Source organism: Heteronotia binoei, chromosome 5, assembly GCF_032191835.1.
Source record: "Heteronotia binoei isolate CCM8104 ecotype False Entrance Well chromosome 5, APGP_CSIRO_Hbin_v1, whole genome shotgun sequence".
NCBI classification, from domain to species: Eukaryota; Metazoa; Chordata; class Lepidosauria; order Squamata; family Gekkonidae; genus Heteronotia; species Heteronotia binoei.
This window is the reverse complement of record NC_083227.1, coordinates 47,875,519-47,899,495: the sequence shown is the minus strand read 5'-3', so window position 1 is coordinate 47,899,495 and position 23,977 is coordinate 47,875,519. Positions and strand designations below refer to the sequence as shown.

Below are 23,977 nucleotides of genomic sequence, written 5' to 3'. Positions count from 1 at the left end.
ATGGACATACATTCCTATGGTGCCATAATTCCTATGGGCAATGAGGACTATTTTTTTTTAAAAAGAAATCCCTGGATGTACACATCTGTTATTCAGGGATTTCCAGAGAAGAGTACCCCTAAGATTCTCTACTGTGATTAAAACTATACCAGATTAGAAAATATTAATTATAGATTCTCTAGTGTGATAGTAAGAAAAAATATCCTAAAGAATCACATTTCAGATCAAGGAAGTGAGCCAGAGCATCTGGAATAAAAGTTTGAGATGAGGACTTTAGGGCAGGAATCAGACCTAAGTCAGAATCTGGTAAAAGGAATCTAGCAGCAGGACTAACAAGACCCAAGGAGGGAAGGAAAGGTCTGCAGTATCAAGAAGATGAAGCAAAGCAAGACAGGATAGGAAAGACAAAACAGAGCTGCTGGCTAAACTTCCCAAAGCTCCCAAACTACCTTCTACTGAGTCTGACATTGGTCCATCTAGCTAAAGACTGTTTTTGTCTGTTCTGATGAACAGCATATCTTCAGGGACCAAGTTGGAGAGAGATCGTTCCCTATACTTTTTACCTAGGTTGCATTAGCTGAGGAAGCAGGATTGTACCTGGCCTTGTACATGCAATGCAAGTGCTCCAACACAAAGTTTTGGGCCTTCCCCTCAGTGGTTGATTTATTTGGTTGCTTGGTGAGTACATTTTAATACTACCCTGCCCCTTTCTCTAAGAAGTTCAAGGCAGCATACATGGTTCTCTCCCCTCCACCATTTTATCCTCAGAAGAATCCTTTGAGGAAGGTTAGGCTGAGAGAAGGTGACAGGCCAAAGGTTACCTGGTAAATGGCAAGTTGAACTGAGCACTAGTCCAACCTGCAGCCTGAATAGCTCAGCTTTGCCTGAACTTGTCAGAGCCTAAAAGCTAAGCATCACTGCCATGGTTTGCACTTGGATGGAAGACTACCAAGGAAGAATAGGGTCACTACACATACAAAGGCAAGCTGTGTCTGCTTGTCACTTGCCTGGAATGCCCATGGGTGAGGGCTCAACACACATTCTTCTTCTAGTCCAACCCTTTGACTGTTACACTGTGCTGTCCTTTGTTGTATGAACAAGTCATTGACAGGATGGGGATCTGCTTGTCTGATGGCATCTCCAGTTAGCGATTAGGTTGCAGATGATGTGAAAGGCCTCCTCCTGAGACTCTGAAGAGCCACTGCCGGTCTGAGTTGCCGATGCTGTTTTTGATGGATCAGTGGTCTGATTCAGTATAAGACAGCTTCATGTATTCTTCCATTTTGATTTAAGGACCTGAGGGCACAGGAGCCAGTCATTGTTGTTGAGAGAGACTGACTAAGGGGAAGGAAAGCAAATGGAGCATGGCAAAATTTCCATTCAGCCCAGAACTGGAGTGGTGGCGTCAAGGGCTCGCTTCCAGAAACTGTCTAAGTCTGCCCACGGACAGATTCAGCTGTCTTCTGTTGCTTGGCAGGACTGTCATGTTCTTAAGAATGTGATAGCCATCATTGCTGCCATATCGTATGCGGCTTCCCCCCTCCCTTTAAAAAGTACAGATTCTGCCATTCGTTATGAGTTTTGGGTTTTGTCCAATAATCTATCAATTGAAAAATGAAAATAGGAAGCTGGCTCCGAACTGTCGCAGGACAGAGGACTTAATAACATTTGCTTCCATTAATTACCCAGACAGCCAAGCCAGAAGTCGTTAAGCAAACTCTCTCTCCCCCCCCCCCCCACTTATTGTTGGGAAAAGGGAGGAGATGAATTTAATGTACTCATTATGGGGCTTCAATCTTAGTAAGGAACAAATCCAGGAAGTTGCAGAAGAACTTATGTGGTTTCTGCTGTTAACTTTGTTAGACTTTTAATAGGCAAGATCCAGGAATAAGTGTGGCTTTCATCTCCATAGTATCTTTGCAATTTCAAAGCAGCAGATACATGGGGAATATTTATTTGTGTTGGTGGCTCTGGAAAATATATTATAGAACGACCAGGGCTGCTGGCACCCCTATAATAAAACAAGGGGCTCATGGCTTAACTAGCCCTTTTACAGTTAAGCTTTTTGGTTTCTATCCTGCCTATTTATAAAAGCTTTCAGTGGCTTGAAAAATAGAAATAAATCACTGTATAATATTTACAGCCATTCTTACAGCAAAATAGAGATTAGAGTTAAAAACAAAGTTGGTCACTCATATTTACTGAAAGGAAAAAGACTCTGAATATAAGAGAATCCATTTAAAATATTATACATATAAAGCCAATTATTATTGGACATAACTGTAACTTCTTTTTTTTTCAATTATTCCTTTTATTTTCTCTCCAAAACCCAAAACCCACAAATGAGATATAAACAAAGCCAACAACAAAACTAAACGAACAACATAACATAAATCAGGATGGAGAATGCAGCCTCCATTGATTAAATAGTGCACAACCCTATATCTTTTTCACCATTATTTTTAACACCATTTCTCTCAACATATTAACTTACTATTCACTGAATAAATATTAAATAGATCCACATACCATTATTTACATTTACATATCCAATAATTTGCCTTATTTCTATTCTGTTCCCAACATATTTGGCAGAAGGAAGAAGAACAAGAAAACAACATTCTAGGGAGAGGGGGGGTACCACCCTCACCCAACTGGGAGATCCACTACAAAGCGAGCAACTCTCTCTCTCTCTCTCTCTCTCTCTCTTTCTTTCTTTCTTTCTTTCTTTCTTTCTTTCTTTCTTTCTTTCTTTCTTTCTTTCTTTCTTTCTTTCTCTCTCTCTTCCTTTCTTTCTTTCTCTCTTTCTTTCTCTCTCTCTTTCTTTCCTCCTTCTTTGATTTCTGGAGGGTTCCGTAATTTTTAATAGTTGGCCTATTAGGACTTTGCACCTCGCCTCCTTACTCATTTTTCTATTGACAGTACTATGGTCTTCCTTCTGAGAGGGATAGTTCTTATTATGGGCTGAATTACCCTTATATGAATCCTCTATTTCTTCCTCTGTATCCAAGAACTCAATTTCTGTTACTCCCACCAATACATCACTTGCACCATGTAAAAAGTCTTTTTCTTGATTTTGTTCCAAAACTTCTTGGGGTCTCAAACTATAGATAACCTGTTTCAGCTCAGAACTGGCTAGCTTTCCTTCTTTATTCACTTGAGTTGTCTCACCTTCCTCCACTATTTGATTCTCAGCCTTCATTTTAACATCCGAAGGTTTTAAAGGCAGGCTTAAGTCCAAAATCTCTTCCTTAGTTCCTACTATTTGTTCCTGTAGGCCATCCATTTTTAAATGTGATCCACCCATCTGCTCTACTAGATTTCCCTGCATCTGATTTAGTACTGTCCTAAAATACACTTGCATGTTACCTTGTAACTCTTTAATCATGTCCTGAAATATTGCAGGCCCCAATGATTTTGGAGCATCTAGTGAGGCTACTGTATTGACTGACATTTTATCCTTATTTGTATTAGTATTCATATCCCAATCGCTATATCTTCAATTTTTCTTATCTCTCAGACAAGATTTAAGGTGCAAAAATTTTATAAAATATTAATAGTACAACATAGCTTCAAGTTCATCATTCCTAAATTTCATCTCTTACATAATCTCCTTACTACAGACTTTCACCACTTCATACTCCATACTTCCAGCACTTCCCCACACACACACTGCCACACCTTTCAACCAAAACTCAGCCTATATATTAACTTCTCTTCATACAACACAATCATATCACTTTATCCTTAAACATTCATTCACACTCAATCCTAAACTCTCTCACTCTCTATTATATGTAGCCGCTTCTCTCCGTCTTCTGTCTTCCTCTCTTCTTAGCTTCTCCTTACATTACTCTCACTTCCATCTCATAGTATAGTCCTTTCTCTCTTCTTCTTACTTCTTCTCACTTGCCATTCTTCTCCCTGCTGAAATTCATCAAGATAGTCTCAAGATACTCTCAAAAGTAGTCCCAATTTTTACAATGTTCAATAATTTCACCTTGCTCAGTCCAGTTTCTTTTCCACCACGCCAAACCCACACTACTGCTCCATTCCTCTCCTCCACTTCCTCTGAGGCTTTTACAAACTAGACAGTATATAATAATTTGATCTTACTCAAGTCCAAAGTCTGTTCAATCACTCCAAGCCCACTCTCTCACTCTGTTCCTCTCCTCCACTTCGCCTGAGATTCTTCTAGCCTTCTATTCCTTCGCCTCGCTTTGTACTCTGTCGCCAGTGATCTTCCCCTCCGCCTCCTCACTCTCTGGCGTTCCGATAGTCGCTGCATTTAGCTCCTCTCCTTCTCTCTTCGACGTCTTCTGAAACTTTCACTGGGTGTTCTTCTAATTTTCAACTCCTTTGCCTTGCCTTCGCCCCTTCTCTGGTAGCCTTTTCTCCGCCTCCTTGCTCCTCACCTCCCTGCTGTCCTCTGCATCCGTTTCAGTCTTCCAAAAGGTTCACCTCAAGGGGAGAGGAGACTCAAAGAAAAGATGGGGGGGGAGAGAAACCTCTTTTGGTTGTTTTTAAAATCTTTGCAGCTTCTCTCCTCCTGTCTGGCAATCGCGTCTTTGTCATCCAATATGGCGTCCGTCTCAGCCCGGGCTTGGGGGAGGAAAGGGGGAGCCCAAACTGCGACTTGCGCCTCAATACACATCTCCCCGAAAAACCTCCTGCCTAAGGAACCCCCCTACTGGGGCCCTATCAAGTCTTTCCACCTCAGAAGACCCCCAAAGCTGAGCGGTCCAGCACATATCTGCAGAGCTCTGCAGAACGTGTCCATTCGTCATCACGCTGAAACTGGAACTATATCATAACTGTTACTTCTAAGTGTCACTGGCAACCAAGATCATGTTAATTCATGTCATAATATTCCCCGTTACTATGTATGGATATGAAAGTTAGACAGTGACGAAAGCTAACAGGAAGAAAGTTGATTCATTTGAAGAAGTTGGAGAAGTTTTATGGATGCCATGGACAGCCAAAAAGACAAATAAGTGGGTTCTAGGTGAAATCAAGCCTGAACTCTCCCTGGAAGCTAAAATAGCTAAATGGTGGCTATCATACTTTGGTCACATCATGAGAAGCTAAAATGGCTAAACGGTGGTGGTCATACTTTGGTCACATCATGAGAAGACAAGAGTCACTGGAAAAGATGATAATGCTAGGAAAATTGAAGGCAGCAGGAAGAAAAGGAAGACCCAGCAGGAGGTGGATAACTTCAGTCAAGGAAGTCATGGATCTCAGTTTGCAAGACTTGAACAAGGCTGTTGACAATAGGACATTTTGGAGGTCATTAATTCGTAGGGTGGCCTTAAGTGGCTAAGAAGCACAGTGAAATAACATTTTCTCTATCTTTAAAAATCTAAGGACTTGACCTCTCTTGGTAGTAAATTTATCTAAGATTCAAGGACCTAATGGAAAAAAGGTATGCTGCATTTGTGTCTCTCCTCTGAGAGAGCCTTTAAAGAAAGAGAAAAGACGTTCCTGTGGAGGGAACATTTAGGATCTTATAGAATTGCCAATCTCCAAGTGAGCAACCAAGTGAGAAAACATGGATAGGGTAGAAAGAAAAAGCAAGAAGCTACCATGTCAACAAAGTCTCAACCATAAAGTAAACAAAATTGTACACTCTATTATACAAATTATTAAAAATCATTTACAAAATATACCCAAAATATGCATTGCATATACCAAAACTGTGCAAACAGGGATACAAAATCACAAATTATATGGAGCAGAGCAAAGAATCCAATAGTCTCCACATAGGTAAGTCTGTCACAGTTGCACCAAAGCAACTTTCCTTATGATGGATATCTTCTCTTCCAGAAAATGTAATGTAGAGGGATCCAAAGTAGAAAAAGTCTACCAGGCTTGGCTTCAGTTTAACTTGCTTTCAGTCTCAGCTAGTGGGCAAACTGGTATTCCACATCTCGTTTTGCCAGAGCTTTTTCCAAGCACTTGAAACTTCTCAGTGAACAAGAGTAATTCCTTCCCAATGGCTATAAACATCAAAGAAAAACAAGAGTTTCTTCCCATACCTAAAACCCAATAAATATTTGTTGGTTGCTCATTCCATTTATATGTATACACACACACACACACATAGAGAGAGAGAGAGAGGGTGGGTGGCTCATTAAGGTAAATATTAATGCTGAATTTTAGCCTTCATTATCACCTACATATTATCTTAATCATAAAGTGATAGAGTTAGAAGGGACCTGCAGGGTCACCTTGTCCAACTGCCTGCACAATGCAGGAAATTCACGGTACCTTCCCCTCCTACAAACACACCATGACCCATGCTTCAAGTCCAGAAGATTGGCGGGGGGGGGTACACTCCAGGGTCCCTGGCCAAATTGGCCTGGAGAAACATTGCTGCCTGACCCCAAAGTGGCAAACAGCACTTCCCTGGGTGTGTAAAAAAGGACCACAATAACTAAGCACTGATGCAACCCTTCCTGCCCTCCCTCTCATGATCTGCTTAAGTTCACAAAATCAGCATTGCTGTCAGATGGGCATCCAACCGCTGCTTAAAAACCTCCAAAAGAAAAAGAGCCCACCACCTCCTGAGGAAGCCTGTTCCACTGAGGAACAGCTCTAACTATGAGGAAGTTCTTCCTAATGTTTAGTCAAAAACTCTTCTGATTTAATTTCAGCCCATTGGTTCTGGTCCAACCTTTGGGAGTAACAGAAAACAACTCCACACCATCCTCTGTATGGCACCCCTTCAGGTACTTGAAGATGGTGAACATATTACCTCTCAGTCGTCTCCTCTTCAGGCTAAACTTACCCAGCTCCTTCAGCCTTTCCTCATAGGACTTCTTCAAGATATTAATAATAGGACTTAGTAAAGATATTAATATATTAAACAAAACAGGTCCCAGAACATATCCTTGAGGCACTCTACTTGTTATTCCTTGCCAAGAGGATGAGGAGCCATTCACAAGTACTCTTTGGGTGCAGTCTGTCAACTAGTTACAGATCCATCTAACAGTAATAGGATCCAAACCACATTTTACCAATTTGTTTACCAAGAATATTACGTGGAACCTTATCAAATACCTTATTGAAATCAAGATAAACTATGTCTACAGCATTCCTCTGATTCAACAAGGTAGTAACTTTCTAAACATTTTTTATCATATTGTAGATCTTATTCTTACTAAATATTTTGAACATATATATATGAACATATGAAGCTGCCTTATACTGAATCAGACCCATGGTCCATCAAAGTCAGCATTGTCTACTCAGAATGGCAGCAGCTCTCCAGGGTCTCAAGCTGAGGTTTTTCACACCTATTTGCCTGGACCCCTTCTAGTTGGAGATGCCAGGGATTGAACCTGGGACCTTCTGCTTACTAAGCAGATGCTCTACCACTGAGCCACCGTCCTTCCCCATAAATAATTAGGTGAAAAAAAATGATGCTATAATCAATGTTCTCCTTTTATATAATAATTAAATAGATTCAATTTTTTCCACATTTTGTATTAACATCAAGAGTTTTAGCACTGAACTAATTTTGATTGTTTTAATGATAGAATGAGTAATTTTATAAAATGTGTAATTTATAATACATAGTGATTTTATGTTGTGAGCCGCCCTGAGCCTGCTTTGGCAGGGAGGGCGGGATATAAATAAAATAAAATAAAAATAAATAATTCAAGAAACTAATCATTCCCATAATATGAATAATTAACTCCCCACATAATATGAATAATTAACTTCCCACCAAGAATCCACCAAGGTCGGGCTGGAGGAGACTGGAGAAAATATTAGGGGGGGGAAGGGGAATGTAGAATGCCTGCCAAATATGCCCGCCACTTTTTGCCGTGCTTTGCTTGAAATGATAATGTCCCACCAAAGGTATATAGGTGGTGCCTCTGAACTGCAACTCCAGTTTCAGCAACTTCTATTGCCTTAAGATGCTTGGAATAAACGTCTGAATTAACCATCTGCGTGTTCCTTGACTCTGGGGTCTGACACTATCTTCCATTTCATTACTAATGGTACTCTGGCAGCTGTTAACATATATCTAAATAAGTCTTGTGAAGTTCTTTCTATATTGTCTGGTAAAATTCCCAGTGGCAGGTTTTCCCAGCATTGAAATGGTATTTCCCCACCAAAATTTTGCATCCATTTAATCATTCATTATTTTACTTGCTCTTCCTTAGTATCAAATTGAAGCAATAATTTGTATATTTGTCCTAATATGTGATCTTTAGATTGTAAAACAGTATTTCCAAATTCTGTCAGATTTTTTATAACACCTCTTTTTATACAATGTCTTTTTTTTTTTTAACTTGAAGCAATTTGAAAATTTTTCTATTTTAAATCTATTTCTTGACCCTATTGAGTATGGTCTTTGCATGTTGTTTGGTATAAATGTTCTGTATCCAATTCAAAAATCTAGAACCATATTTAAATCTTGCAATGCTTTTTGTAACAACAACAGAGACACATTTTTTTTAAGGTAAAGGAACTTCTTTTGCTATCTGGGTGTCCGGTCTGGCATTTTAAAAAAACAACCTAGCCCTATTCAGTAACACTGGTGCCCTGAAGTCTTTGAAATACATAAAAATAATCCCCACTGTTTCTATAGGCTGGCTTTAGGATAATTCTCAGCCTGGCATCCTAGCCTCATATTACAGCTGTAATACTAGAAACCATAATGAGGGAATCGATCTACAGAAATATGTCATTGTGGGGCTTATTGAGTTGCAGTCAACATGGATTTACAAAATACAGATCATGTCAGAGTAACCTGAAAGCCTTTTCCAATATAGCCACTGAGTGGGCGGAGAAAGCAGGCACAGCACACATAATATGTCTGAGCTGCAGCGAGGCCTTTGACACAGAACCACACAGGAAGCTAACAATAGTTTTGACAAGCAGGGTACTGCTTGATAGGCAGGAAATAGTGAGGTATTATTGATGATTACATCAAAGTTTGCTGGGGGAACACAAATCGGGAGACCGTGACCTTACAAAGAATGTCAGGAAGAAATGCATTTGTTTATTTCTATAGTAACACCTTGCCAGGATGGGAAGAGAAGTGATTTCATTCCAGAAGTTAAGAGTTCATTATGTGAATTTCCTTTTGAGTGGGTTGAAGTGGGCGAGGGGACTTGTTTGTGAGTGATCTGCAAAGGCAGCCCAGGCAGGGTTGCAATCTCCAGGCTGGGAAGCGCCTGGAGATTCGGGGATGGAGCCTGGGGAAGACAGGGACCTCAGTGGGGTACAATGATTTAAACTCCACCCTCCAAAGCAGCCATTTTCTCTATATGGGAACTGATATCTGTAGTCTGGAAATGAGCTGTAATTCCAGGGGATTCCGCAGGTCCCACCTGGAGGCTGGCATCCTTAAATCCAACACTTTCAAGGGATCCAAACACCTTTTTGAAGAAGAAGATATTGGATTTATATCCCACCCTATACTCTGAATCTCAGAGCAGTCACAGTATTCTTTACCTCCCCCCCCACACACACACACAACAGACACCCTGTGAGGTAGGTGGGGCTGAGAGAGGTCTTATAGCAGCTGCCCTTTCAAGGACAATTCCTGTGAGAGTTATGGCTGACCCAATGCCATTCCAGCAGCTGCAAGTGGAGGAATGGGGAATCAAACCTGATACTCCCAGATAAGAATTCACCAAACTGGCTCTAATAACTAATAAAACTAAAACTAAAAACTAATAAGTCACCAGGTCCGGATGGCATACATCCAAGAGTTCTGAAAGAACTCAAAGTTGAACTTGTGGATCTTCTGACAAAAATACGTAATCTTTCATTGAAATCTGCCTCCGTTCCTGAGGACTGGAAGGTAGCAAATGTCACCCCCATCTTTAAAAAGGGTTCCAGAGGAGATCTGAGAAACTACAGGCCAGTCAGTCTGACTTCAATACCGGGAAAGTTGGTAGAAACCATTATCAAGGACAGAATGAGTAGGCAGATTGATGAACACGAGTTATTGAGAAAGACTCAGCATGGGTTCTGTAAGATCTTGCCTCACTAACCTGTTACATTTCTTTGAGGGGGTGAACAAACATGTGGACAAAGGAGACCCAATAGATATTGTTTACCTTGACTTCCAGAAAGCTTTTGATAAAGTTCCTCATCAAAGGCTCCTTAGTAAGCTTGAGAGTCATGGAGTAAAAGGACAGGTCCTCTTGTGCATCAAAAACTGGCTAATTAATAGGAAGCAGAGAGTGAGTATAAATGGGCAGTCTTCGCAGTGGAGGAGTGAAGTTTGCAGATGACACTAAGTTGTTCAGGGTGGTGAGAACCAGAGATGATTGTGAGGCACTCCAAAGGAATCTGTTGAGGCTGGGTGAGTGGATGTCAACGTGGCAGATGAGGTTCAATGTGGCCAAGTGCAAAGTAATGCACATTGGGACCAAGAATCCCAGCTACAAATACAAGTTGATGGGGTGTGAACTGGCAGAGACTGACCAAGAGAGAGATCTTGGGGTCGTGGTAGATAACTCACTGAAAATGTCAAGACAGTGTGCGATTGCAATAAAAAAGGCCAACGCTATGCTGGGAATTATTAGGAAGGGAATTGAAAACAAATCAGCCAGTATCATAATGCCCCTGTATAAATCGATGATGCGGTCTCATTTGGAATACTGTGCGCAATTCTGGTCACTGCACCTCAAAAGGGATATTATAGCATTGGAAAAAGTCCAGAAAAGGGCAACTAGAATGATTAAAGGTTTGGAACACTTTCCCTATGAAGAAAGGTTAAAACGCTTGGGGCTCATTAGCTTGGGGAGACGTCGACTGCGGGGTGACATGATATAAGTTTACAAGATTATGCATGGGATGGAGAGGGTAGAGAAAGAAGTACTTTTCTCCCTTTCTCACAATACAAGAACTCGTGGGCATTCGATGAAATTGCTGAGCAGTTAGGTTAGAACGGATAAAAGGAGGTACTTCTTCACCCAAAGGGTGATTAACATGTGGAATTCCCTGCCACAGGAGGTGGTGGCGGCTACAAGCATAGCCAGCTTCAAGAGGGGTTAGATAAAAATATGGAGCAGAGGTCCATCAGTGGCTATTAGCCACAGTGTGTGTGTGTGTGTGTGTGTGTGTGTGTGTATATATATATAAAATTTTTGGCCACTGTGTGACACAGAGTGTTGGACTGGATGGGCCATTGGCCTGATCCAACATGGCTTCTCTTATGTTCTCTCCTTGTCCCCCTTTTCTGGCATTCGGGGTTTGCTTTGTGGGACCACTGATGGCCTTTAGCCTTCTAGGCTTGCCAGCTCCGCATTGGAAAATTCCTGGATATCTATATGCGGCCCCTTGCCCAGATTGCCCAAGGTTTTGGGCTGGGTTGTCACCAGTATGCAGATGACACGCAGCTCTATGTGCTGATGGACGGCCATGCAGACGCCGCCCCGGAACATCTGACCAGGGTGCTAAAAGCTGTGGCTGGATGGTTGCAGTTAAGCCGGCTGAAGCTTAATCCAGCTGTGACGGAACCGACCCGATTCTGCCTTCAGACCCGGTCCCGTCAACTCCCTGCTGAGTCTCCAACTCCTGGAGGGAGCTATTTCTCCTCCGGCCACTTGGGCTCGCTGCCACCACCTGCTCAGTCTAGGGGTTCAGATTGAGAGGAACAGGACTCCCAATCCCCCTCTCCAGCTATGAGGCCAGGCCTCAAGGTCCTCTGCCTGTACTTGGGTATCACAGACACCACAGCACTTCTTTGGGGAACCCCTGGAGGATTGGCACCTTATCCAACTGCATGCCTTCCCCACAGCACCTGATCAGCAACAAGAAGGGCAACAAGAAGGGCAAATAAACGGTAGATTTAAACGCATCTGCTCATCCCTGGTGTAAACTGGCCCTACCTTGTGAATGACTGCCTTGGGGCCACCCCCACAGGCAGGAGCCCAGGCTACCAACCTTCCTCCTCCAGCACCAGCTGCGGACTGCCTTTTTCAAATTAAAAAAAACCAAAAGAACTTCCTGCCTCTCTAGGAGGCTTTCCCCCTAGAGTTGCTGATTTGGCTCTGGAAGGGAGGGGGGAATGAAAGGAGGGCTAGGCCCCAAAGCCTGCCTAGCAGTTTCATGTTCCCTCCCAACTAAGATGGCGTTTCTCCACACCAGCTAAAACGGAGGTCCTGTACCTGAGCTGAGGGGAGCTAAGATCAGACATCCGTTCCGCACCCTGGATGTTGCTCCTCTTGTGCCATTCCAGAAAGTGAGGAGTCTGGGCGCGACACTAGATGTCTCCCTTTCCATGGAGGCTCAGGTCACAGCAGTTGTGTGATCTGCATTTCATCATCTCTGGCAGGTCAAACAGCTAGCATCCTATCTGATCCCCCCATGACTTAGATACAATGATCCATGCAACGGTTACTTCCAGATTGGACTACTGTAACTCGCTTTACGCAGGCTTGCCCCTGAGGCTGATTGGGAAACTCCAACTGGTGCAAAATGAAGCTGCACGGCTAGTAACTGGACTGCCTTTACGGGCAGGCAGTCGGCCGATGCTGTGCACATTGCACTGGTTACCGAATGAGTACCGAATCCGCTTCAAGGTTTTGGTATTGACTTTTAAAGCCTTACGCGGCCTGGAACCAACATACTTGCAGGACCGCCTCTCCCCATACGAGCCCCGAAGACTTGCGATCGGCCAACCAATACCTTCTGGCCATCCCCGGCCCAAGGGACATCCGGCTTGCCTCAACCAGGGCCAGGGCTTTTTCTGCCCTGGCCCTGGCCTGGTGGAATCAGCTCCCTGTGAAGATCCGGCCCTATCGGATTTACTTCCATTTCGTAGGGCCTGCAAGACAGAGCTGTTTCTCCAGGCCTTTGGTTGAGGCAGGTGGACGTCCCTTCATTCTTCATTCTACTGCTTATTCCATCGGTTACCCTTCCCCACAATGGGCTATAAAATTACAACGAGCTGGAATATCTGTTTTATCTGAAATATGTGCTTGCTGGCCTATGTATATTTTTTGTAGTTGTATTTTATTGATATATTATTGAGTTATTACTGTGTTTTAATTGTTTTATTACGACTGTGATCCGCCCTGAGCCTGTATGGGAAAGGGTGGAATATAAATCGACTAAATAAATAAAAAATAAATAAATATTTTGGGGTGGAGTCTATGGTGGGTGGGGTTTAGGGTAGGGAAGGTATAATACCGCAGAGTCCACCCTCCAAACAGCCATTTCCTCCTGGGAAACTGGTGTTTGTCATCTGGAAATCAGTTGTATTTCTGGGAGATCTCCAGGCTCCATTTGAAGGCTGGCAGCTGCCAGATCCTTTCAACTAGCAATGCCAGGTATTGAACTTAGGACTTTCTGAGTGCCAAGCACATTCTCTACCACTGAGCCGTGGCCCTTTCCAATAAAGTCCATGTGATCTGTTTTCTTTTGGTGTTTGGTTTAAATCCGGGTAGTATAGAGGAGGTGAGGAAATCTTTTTTTCCCCCCTGGGCCCATGGTGATTCCCAGCATCCCTATGTATACCTATCAATTTCTGCTCAGTTTTAATACGGTTATCAGCAGCACATCATATTAATTAGTATAATAATACTTCTTTCTGCCTATCAAATGCAATATGGAATGTCCAGGTAACAAAAAGGATTATTGGCTTGAATCAGGATGATACCCAGAATGCAGCTCTTTCTGATATGGGCATTGGGTATTTAATATATAGGCAGAGTGGAAGGAAGTCAGAAAATATTTTTAACAAAGACTAAAGCAAGAACCAGCTTTGCAAATCCAAGAGCTAAGTGTTTTTTTAATGAATGTTGAGAAAAGTGCCTTCAAATCACAGCTGGTTTATGTTGACCCTGCAGGTTTTTAAGGCAAGAGGCATTCAGAGGGGGTTTGCCATTGTCTAGCTCTGCTTAGCCATCTGTGACATCCTTGATGGTCTCCCATCCAAGTACTAACCAGGGCCAACCTTGCTCAGCTCCTGGGTCTGATGAGATCAGGTTAGCCTGGGCCATCCAGATCAGGGCATGAGTATATGTAGCTACCCCTCCCCCCCACCCCCGCTTTCCTTTTTTAAACAAACAAAGCATTTTCATTCTATTTCTTATGGGGCAAGATTAGGAAGTAACAATAAATAAATATGACATAGGGAGTTTTGACTCTCAAAAGTTCTTGCCCCCCAAACAAACATTAAGATTTCTTTGGCCAAATTACTCCTGACAAGTTCATTAAAAAGGAATCAGGAAAGTGTTTACCAAAAAAAGCAGGGGGGAAATATGTTAACTTAATTAGAATGGAAAGCAGTTCCGGGGCCTGATACGGAAAGTGATCTGCTGAACTTTCCTCTCCCCCCCCCCGCCCCCACTCCTTCAAATCTCCATTTATCAAAGAGATTTTTTTTTTTTAATCCTATCGCACATCTGCAGCCTTCAGAACAAATTCTGGCAAGAGCACTCAGTGTCACCATGAGAAAAAGGCTTAGATGTTTCCCCAGGATAGGGGGAAGGGGGGTAGCCCTCCTCTCACGTCCCATTCCTCAAGCAGAATGATGCCTTCAGTGCTTGGTAATGAAAGTTTTTATATGTGAGACGGATTAGCAGCGTCAGCCTGTTATTGTCCTTTGATGTGCCCCAGAAATATTACAGTAGAAGTTATTAAAGAATAAATGGTGGGAAGCAAATAGCCCCTCTAGCTCAGTTTGCCACTTTGCCCTTTAGTCAATTTCTGTCATGGTAAATTCCTTCTTTCACAGGGGCTTTGTTTACCTTCTTTTTGCTTTGTAAAGGCTATTCTTTTTTTAAAAAAATGAAAGGGATGCTTGCCGACTTTAGGACTTTACATCCTGAACACTGCCCAAATGCTGGAGGGAAAAGAAAGTATTACTCATCAGTAACAAGCAACTCTTGTATGTCAGATGGCTCATGGAAATCAGAGCAAGATGAGTCAACCTTTGAAAGCATTTGAAAACAAAAAGCAGAGGTGGTTTGCCTAGAAGTCTATCATGTCTTAGCTTCTGTCTGAAATGGAAAGTGTGGACTCCAAGCAGGCGCTTCTTGAGTATTACCTGCTACAAGTGTTCCCTCTAAGCTGAGTTAGTATGAGCTAGCTCACAATTTTTTAGCCTTCAGCTCACACATTTTTGTCTCAGCTCAGCAAAAAATGGCCCTAGAGCAAACTAATTTATGCTCACAACTTTAATGCCAGTAGCTTACAAAGTAGAATTTTTGCTCACAAGACTCCATAGCTTAAAGGGAACATTGCTGGCTGCTACCCCTTTTGTTCCCCTGGGTTTGCACTTCACTGTATTAAGCTTTGATAGCATGAATTAAGATTTTGGAAAGTGTATGAGTGGTTAATGTGGAACCAGCAAGGAGATTAAGCCTGCCCTGGCTGGACTTAGCTGCATCAGCGATGAAAGGGAGGTGGCATGGGTCAGTGGTAGAACATTTGCTTTGCATGCAGGATGTCCCAGGTTCAATCCCCAACATCTCCAATTAAAAGAATCACATAGGAGGTCATGTGAAAGACTCCGAGACCCTGGAGAGTCCAATCAGAGCAAAGAGTAGTGACCTCGACCGACCAGTGGTCTGACTAAGGATAAGGCAGCTTTCTATGTGTGTGATCCATTTGCTTGTTCAAATCCTGTACTCTAAGAGTCATTGTTGCTTTAGTTAAGCCTGGCTGGGCAGGCTTGTCTCTGGCCTGTAGCAGGGCTGGATGAAAGACTGCCACCTGTTCCGACTTTGGGTAGCCAGGATGCTTTTTAGTGCCTAAGGCTGGTTGCTAGATGAATTTTGATGTCAGCAAGGCTACCAGGTTTGGCCTTTCCCCAGCTAGTTTTTGCTGATCGCTTCCTCATGTTGAATGCAAGAGCTCCTTCCTGCTTGCCCCTCCACTCCTCTTCTTGTCTTTCCCGCTGTCTTTTCACTCCCCCCCCCCCAAGCCTCTTTTTAAAAAATGGGCAACCAAAATGGTAGCTGAACTCTTGCAAGTGTTTGGAATCTCATCAGCAACAGGAATTGACACACACAACTTCCCATACAGTTTCCCAGGAGACTGAAGGGATGAAGGGGCAAGGAAGCTTGGTGGTGGAGGCAGTGACAGCATGCCAGTTTAGATGCTAAGACTGCACAAGAAGACTGAATGAAGAAGCAGCCACAGGTTCAAGGGGAGAAAGCAGTATTGTGTGTATGCACCTGTGTGTGCATGTGAACACCTACCTTGGCTTTGAGCTCTCTGTGCTGTGGATTCACTTACGATGGAGCACTGCTTCTCTTGTAGGGTTGCCAGGTCCTACCTGGCTGCTGGCGGGGACACTTCCCTCACACGTGCTTCATGCACATGGTGCGATGATGTCACCCAGAAATGATGTGATCACACTGGGCATGTTACACTGGGACACTCTAGCATTTTAGTATAAAACTTTATGGTGCCTTAGAGTTATCAAAATGCTGGAGCGGCACCCGCATGATGTGCTCAGCATGATCACGTCACTTCCAGGTGATGTCATTGCACTGGGCACATCAGAATGCTGTTGGAGCTCTTCAGGAATGGGGCTCCTGCCACCAGCCAATCCTGTGCTGGTGGGTTGGAGGCCCTGAGATCATGCGAAAACCCATTCCCAGCGGGAGATTGGGAATCCTATTGTCTTGTGATGTGACTCACTTGGAAGATCTACTCTGAAAGACTTTTGAGGATTCTTTTTTTTTGTATTTGAGGGGCCCAGCGCTGTTACATGAATATGAAAGAGATAGGCAAATATCAGTGCCATCTTAAGCAGAATTATATTCTTTAAAGTCAAAGGCTTAGAAAGATGTGACTTTGCTTAGGGTGGCACAGTATTATATGCAAACAACCATTCCATAAATATATCAGGGGTGCAGTGCCCATGGTCACCATGATGCCTGCTGACATCTTTTCTGGTGGCTACCCAGTGTTTTTGAAAGTGTGTTGGGCTAGGTGGGGCTTTTGCCCAACAAAGCCACTGGAAATTTGTTTGGCTGTGCTTTGGCTGCAGCTGCCACCACAGCATAAGCATCTTCACTACATGACTGAAGGTAAACTGGGGTAGACATTTTGTAGCTGGTTGCACCTCCTGCAGCAGGCATTTTATGGCAGCCATTTTGTGCCTGTGGCCAACATACTGTGTAAGAATTTCAAAGGTGCACATAGGCTCAAAAAGATTCTGGACCTCTGCCATATACAATATGTGTATGATGTGTAACCAAATTCCAAGTTGCTCTGCTAATAAGATTCTCCATCCCTTTGACTTCACAAGAGAATTTTTCTAGATTCTCCCCTGATAAAAACATTGTCTTGGGGGTACCAGGTCTGATAGCATGTACAAGTCCAAATCCTGCACAATCAGTTTTGCAAGCTTGCCAGATTTTAAATTTTAGGCCATAATTTTATTTAAGGACTTCTCAAGACCCACAATTCAAGCAGAAGGTTCCAGTGCTCCTGTGGTTGCCAGGAATGTGAACCTTCGCTCTAGAGAGGGAAGCTTTGGCATATGGTGATGGGTGGCTGGATGCCCATTGATGGGAGGTAATTTTTTCCAAGAGTCTAGTCTTGATCAAGCCCATGAGAGATGAAAGGCCAAGTGTTTAGTGCTTCTCTCTCAGGATTAATTAATTTTTTTCTCTTTCTAAGGATGAGCCACAGTACCCAAAAATAATTTGGGTAGATGATGAGAAATTGATGGACAGCCAGGAGACACAGACACTTTGCCATCTGTCTTGTTTATTTTCACTTGGAAAACCTTTGTCTACTTGAAAACAAGTTGAAATTAGAAATAGCTTCTGGGTCAGGGAAGGAGAGGTGTTCCCCCCCCTTCCTTTACTGTTTTTAATGGATTTATCAGAAATTATGAAATGCCTGTGGTTTCAGGAGGCATCCTGAAGATTACATTGGATCTATTTGTGTTGGTGAGATTGCATGCAGAGACTTTCAGACCTCTTCATCAAACAATAATTGGGTCACCACGGGGAGAAATGTACCATGCTTGTATATCGACAGTCATTTCCTGTGGCCAGATGTGCGAGTATGTGCCAGGGTGGTGGTGATGATTTCATCTGCATGGCTTAAATTAAAAAGCAACAGGGGAAGAAGTGAAAGGCTGAAGGGGCTCTGCTGTGAACAGTGCATGTGGGGGGCTGTGTTGTATTGCTGACATTTGCATTTAATAGGGAACTTGAGTTGTTCCTTTGCTGAAATTGAACCATGGTAATCAAGTTGTTGCAAAATGGTTTTCCTCCAATCCAGTAGGGGGAGACTGAGAAAACTAATCAATTTATACCTTTCCTTATATCTAATCGGAATTGCAAGATTAGATTTGAAACAGAAACCTATATGTGACAAAGAGGTCCCCTGGGGATAAAGATTTTTTGGGATCCTTCCCATAAGGTTATGTCAAGCACCTAATAATTAATAATAATAAGGCATTGCTATAATAATAATGTATAGTATAATGTTATAATAATAATGTTATAATAATATTATATAATGTTATAATAATAAGGTATGGCTAAGAGATCCTAAGATTGTCTGGCAGCCTGAAGTACTAGCTCTTTTGCCATTAGGTACCACTCAGTAGCAAGCTAGACTTATTTTGGGGGCTGAGAGAACTGTGACTGGCCCAAGGTCACCCAGCTGACTTCATGTGGAGGAATGTGGATTTGAATCTGGTTCTCCCTCCTAACCAGTACACCATGCTGGCTTTTTGTGAAGAATTCTGTAGACCACGGCCCCCCAACCTTTTTGAGTATAAAGGCACCTTTCCAATTCTGATACAACATGATGGGCACAGACACAAAGTGTCTTTCACAAAATGGCTACTGCAAGAGGTGGAAACAGCCACAAAATGGTTGCTGCAGCTTACCTCAGTGAAGGGCCTTGTGCTGTGCTGCAGTTCCCACCAAAGCAACATTTTAAGAAAATCTACACAGTCAATCAGATCTGAAGCCTTGTGAGGTAAAGGACCCACCTAGCCCCCCACACCCACTTTCTGAAAAAAACTTCATGGGCACCAGGAACAGTGTTGGAGAGCTCCATGGCACCTGCAGGCCCCATCCTGGGGTCCCCTGCTGTAGACAAACAAGCATTGCAGCATTTTGGAGCTTCTCCCACCACAGCCGCCTGCCCTTTTTTGTATGTCCTTTATGTCTCTTCTTTGCATAGATAGACCTAGGTGAGAGGTGGGGATTTCAAGCCAACATAAAGCTTCTTTGAGTTTAGGTTTGTTATAGTCCTGGGATGTGCTTTGAAGGTGATGGTGCCAACTTGCTGAAGCTAAGCAGGAGTGCATGTGCTCAGTGTCTGGTTGGAAGATCTTCTTGGAAGTTCAATGGAAGAAGTTCCATGGAGGAAGAAAGGGTGCAACAAATGTGGATGCAGCAAGGAATATAGTATAGGCCAGTTCCTTTCTTCTTGTATTATAACTATGCTATGTCAGAAGATAAGTCTGCATTCGGGAAGATCTACTAAAGTCTGGAGCACTGAGATGATGCTTCTCTGCGATCAGTTTGCTGGGCAGGGTGAAGATCTACAAAAAAAAAAAAGCCCAGCAGGAACCCACTTGCATATTAGCCCACACCCCCTGGTATCAAGCCAGCTGAAACTGCATTCCTGTGTGTTCCTGCTCAAGAAAGCCCTGTATAAGAACATGCAGTACAGGAAAGAGCCAGCAAGTGGGAGAGATAGACTGGTAAAAGACCGGGGTCACAAGTAATGAAAGAGAATGGGAGCTGAATGGGCAAGGTCAAAGCTAACTCAGGCAATTGTACAAACCAGAACCAGAAATATTAATAGCCATGCCAGATCAGAGTGGGGCAGTTGGAGGGCTACTGAGAGCCACCATGGGTCCCTCTAGGGTCTCCCCTCATATCCTCCAGACCCTAACTCAGTATCACATGAACACAAATTCCACTTCTTGACTACTTTCCTGGCCCTAGACCCCACCTCTCAGCATCCTGGGAAGTAGGCATGAAATCACAATGGAGCTAAGGAAAGAGAAATTTCATGACTCTGCTTTGTACACCAGAACTTTTTTCAGAGGCTTTTTATTGGTTGAATGAAAATGTGTGTTGGGGACGGGAGAACAGAATCATGGCAGCCAGCTCTGCTTCAGCTTATTTGCATTGGCTAAAAAGTCTGTGGCGCTCTCTATTATCTGGATATATGCATAGTGGCCTTCATAGAGAAAACTGTATTCATGTGCACTCCAATGAACACATATAAGTTGGAAGAACTATGAATAGAATTGTGCCTCCTCTCAAGGATACATCCCTCCTCTCAAGGATACAAGGATACTGAGGTTCAGGATGTGGAATGATCTCTGCTAATGCAATTTTCCAAGCCCTTCTCTATGGACGGTCTAAAAAAGCCAAATTGTCTACTGTCTGTCACTGTGTTCATCTGTATGTTTTTGTAAGTAAGGGTACCATTGCCACTCTGAATTTTCTCTTGAGATCCCATTCATTGATTTTTCCGTAGTAGCTAGCATAAGTCTTCATCATATATTTGTAAGCAGTGCAAAGGAACATTCCCTATAAAATCAAAAGATCTGACATTCCTATTTGTCTGAATTTTCCTTTGGGTAAGTCTGTATTACAAAGAAAGTAGTATAACTATTAGGTTATAGTTGTTATTACGGGTTTCCTGTGAACCATAGTTCATATTCTCAGTATGCACATAAAATGGCAGTTTCTAGGAGTAGGTTCCTTGCAGGAAATGGTGACAATCCAGCTGAAAACTGTAATGTATATATGGTTTGAATCTCACTCTTCATAACGTCATTGCAGTATACCTCTAGCTAAACTGTAAAATGGTATGTAGCATAGCAGATTAGAGTATGACCTGGTAAGGTTCTGATTCAAATTTCATCTGCCATGATGCATGGTCTTGGGTAAGCCACTATCACTGTCTTATCTTATCTGCAAGTTATACACTGATTCTCCAGGGAACCTGCCTAAAGAGTCTCATAAACCATTAAAAAAAACTGCATAAAGTTGTCAATAATAAACCGCCATTAAAAGCAGCAACAGCCTAAAAAGATAGTTATTAAAACAGTCCTTAGGCTATAAACAAACAATAAAACCACCTAAAAATAATGGAACCATTTAGCTAAAAGCCTGGATAAAAGTAAATGTTTTGACTGGGCTCCAAAAAGAGAATCAGGTAGGTGCCAGGTGAGCTTCAATGGGGAATAAATTCCAAAGGCTCTTTTGCCACTTAAAATGCCCTATCTATGGCCACCATATACCTCACCTATTCAGGCAAGGATGCAGGGAGCAGGGCTTGAGATGAGGATCTTGACTGGTAGGCTGGACTATGGGAGGAGGCAACATTTAATGTACTCTCTCCTCAAACCACGTATGGCTTCGAAAAAAGCAACATCCAAACAGTACTTTGAATTGTCCCTCAATCGGATGGTCAGCCAGTGGAGATCTTTCAGGACACGGACAATGTGATCCTTGTATCCAGGTCTCAGCAACTGTCTGGCCACCATGTTTTGGAGCAACTGAACTTTCTGGAAAATTTTCAAGGCAGACCAATGTAAGGCAAATTACAGTAATCTAGCCTGATTGTGGTCAGAACTCAGAAGATGCATCACAGTGAGCAGATCACAGTTCCTCAGAAATGGCCCTAGCAGGCATTAGCAGCCAAAGCAATCTGGAAATATTAACTGATCAACCTCACAGATTTTTAAGAAGGATTACTAAATTAAGGTATATGGATTTCTTTGAACAAAGTAACATGTAAGCATTAAGTTGCAGTTCTTTAACAGTCCTGCTTATTCAAACTTCTTAATGTTTTGCCTGTTTCTGTGACCTTCTAATTATTATAAACTGTTCAGACTCTTAAAATGAAGGACTGTCTATCTACTGAAACTACAGGAGAGGAAAAAAGCAGCAAAAAGCTATATATACATGCAAGTGCTTTTTAAGGAGTTATAACTAGTGATAATGATGATGAATGCAGATTGTTATTGAAGTAATGGATCAGCATTAATCACTGATTAATGGATAGTGTGAAAATTGAAACCAGTATTGAAATGCAAATCACCCTATTGAAGTTCAGCTCTCCACCTTGCCTGTTTTGTCAATGCTCGTGAATGGAATGTTGAAAATAATGATGTTTTAGCACATGTTTCAATGAAGGGGTGCTCTTCTTCATACCTGTGTTTGGTACAGCTGCATAGAGGGAACGTGCTAAGTATGAATATCTAGCATCCAGTCTGCATAGTAGCATCAACACGCAGAGGCCACTTGAGAGAGCCTTTTGTATGTTGGCTGTTCCAGATGGTAGCTACAAGATATATGACACAGCTTTAGTTAGGAAGGCCACAAGCCTGTAGAAGCAACATCTTTAAGGGTTAACACAGAATGGAAAAGAAGACAGAGGACAACTAATATTCCATCCTTATCTATAACACAGATATAACTTTCACTATGCCCTACTGCATTTCTACTGTGTTTCTAAATAACAACAGAACTGGGAGGGGGGGAGGGAATTCTTAGACCCCAAACCAGATTTAACTGGTCAAGGTGCATGCGTATTGGATTTCTTATGAACTGATGCCAGCTTGATAAAATGTATTTATAATGTGTAGCTGACTCTCACGGTGAAGTTATGATGGATGCGACAGCCAAGTAATATATGTATATGCCAACATGTGCCAACTTGTCATCAAGGCTATATAAAGAACTGACCACCCTGAAAGGGGGTGGAGCAGCTTGGTATGCAGGCCTTGGCTTAGCTCTGCACCACAATCTATTGCAATAAATTCTTTTTCATCCTTACCCAGACTTCAGCTGCGTGTCTTTTATTGGACAAAGGCATTCAGATTGCAGATCTGAGGAGGCATTCAGATTGCAGGACCCTGAGGTCCTCATTGGCCTCCTCAACATCTGGTATTCAACTAATGTCTTGTTCGGCCTTGTTCGGTCATCTCATCTGTAATGCAGTAAGGGAAAAACCATTGTACTCTGTGTAACAAGGAAGCACTAAACAATTCTTGCAAGTGGAGGGGCTGTGGCTCAGTGACAGAGCATCTGTTTTGCATGCAGAGGGTCCCAAGGACAATTTCTAGCATCTGCAGTTAAAAACCCCAGACAGGAGATGTCATAAAAGACCTCTGCCTAAGACCCTGCAGAGCCACTACCAGTAAGAATAGACAACGCTGACCTTGATGGACCAAGCATAACTCCCTGAGTCCCAAGGGCCAAGTTCAAATACTAATGTTCACAAATTCAAAATATAAATCCAATTTATTAAAATATAACAGAATGCAACTTTGAAAAACGTTCCCAAAGCTATCAGTGCTTGTTGATTAACCAGTGTCTCCAGAGCAGAGTTCTGCCCACAATCCTTTTTGTAGAAGGTGCAGATGTACTGTGGGTTTGTTCAGAGACGATGCCTGAAACAGAGTTTCATATATCCAGAAGGCCTATTCTTGTGAAGATGCTGGAAGAGTCCTCAAGGTTGTTCATTGCCCTAGGAGAAGTTCCCCTTTCCTCCTGGCAAGATGAATTGGGGCAGCTTTGTACTAGGGTTTTGATCTCAGGCAGTCAGTGAAGAGTTTAGCTGTCAGCAATTCCTGCTCCTGGCTCCTCCCAGCTTCTTCAGCTCTTCCTAACCACCACTGCTCACCCAGGGAGGAGTGTTCAATTCTTCCCAGCTAGCAGTTTCAATTCTGTGTCCTTTTTGGATCCAAAGCCTGGAAACAGGCTTTGCCTTTCAGAGAGCACCACCTTCAGTGCATCTCAATAATAATAATTCCTTGTCCTTTCAGCTAGCCCAGACCTGCTTTATGACCTCTCTTAGTCATAGTGGCCCCTTCAAAAGTATGCCCCATGAGCAAATTAGTAAAATTAATACAATCCTGTGAACACATCAGCTTTCTGCTAGTCTGGTCTGGCCTAAGACCTGAGTATCTGCAGTCTACTAATCAGACCTAGGCCCCAAACCTCCCCCCCCCCCCCTCAGAACAGGCTTACACATAGGTTTGATTTAA

The 23,977-nt window shown here is 42.7% G+C and overlaps 1 protein-coding gene and 1 non-coding gene across 3 annotated transcripts in view; one reads left to right on the top strand and one right to left on the bottom strand.

Moving 5' to 3' along the window:
* The window catches only part of FHIT (fragile histidine triad diadenosine triphosphatase), a 1,817,261-nt gene that overhangs the window by 562,375 nt on the left and 1,230,909 nt on the right, over positions 1-23,977 (top strand). The gene's annotated exons all lie outside the window — the stretch shown is intronic.
* On the bottom strand, positions 7,323-7,389 carry TRNAT-AGU (transfer RNA threonine (anticodon AGU)). Its single transcript has one exon. It is a non-coding gene; the product is annotated as a tRNA-Thr (tRNA).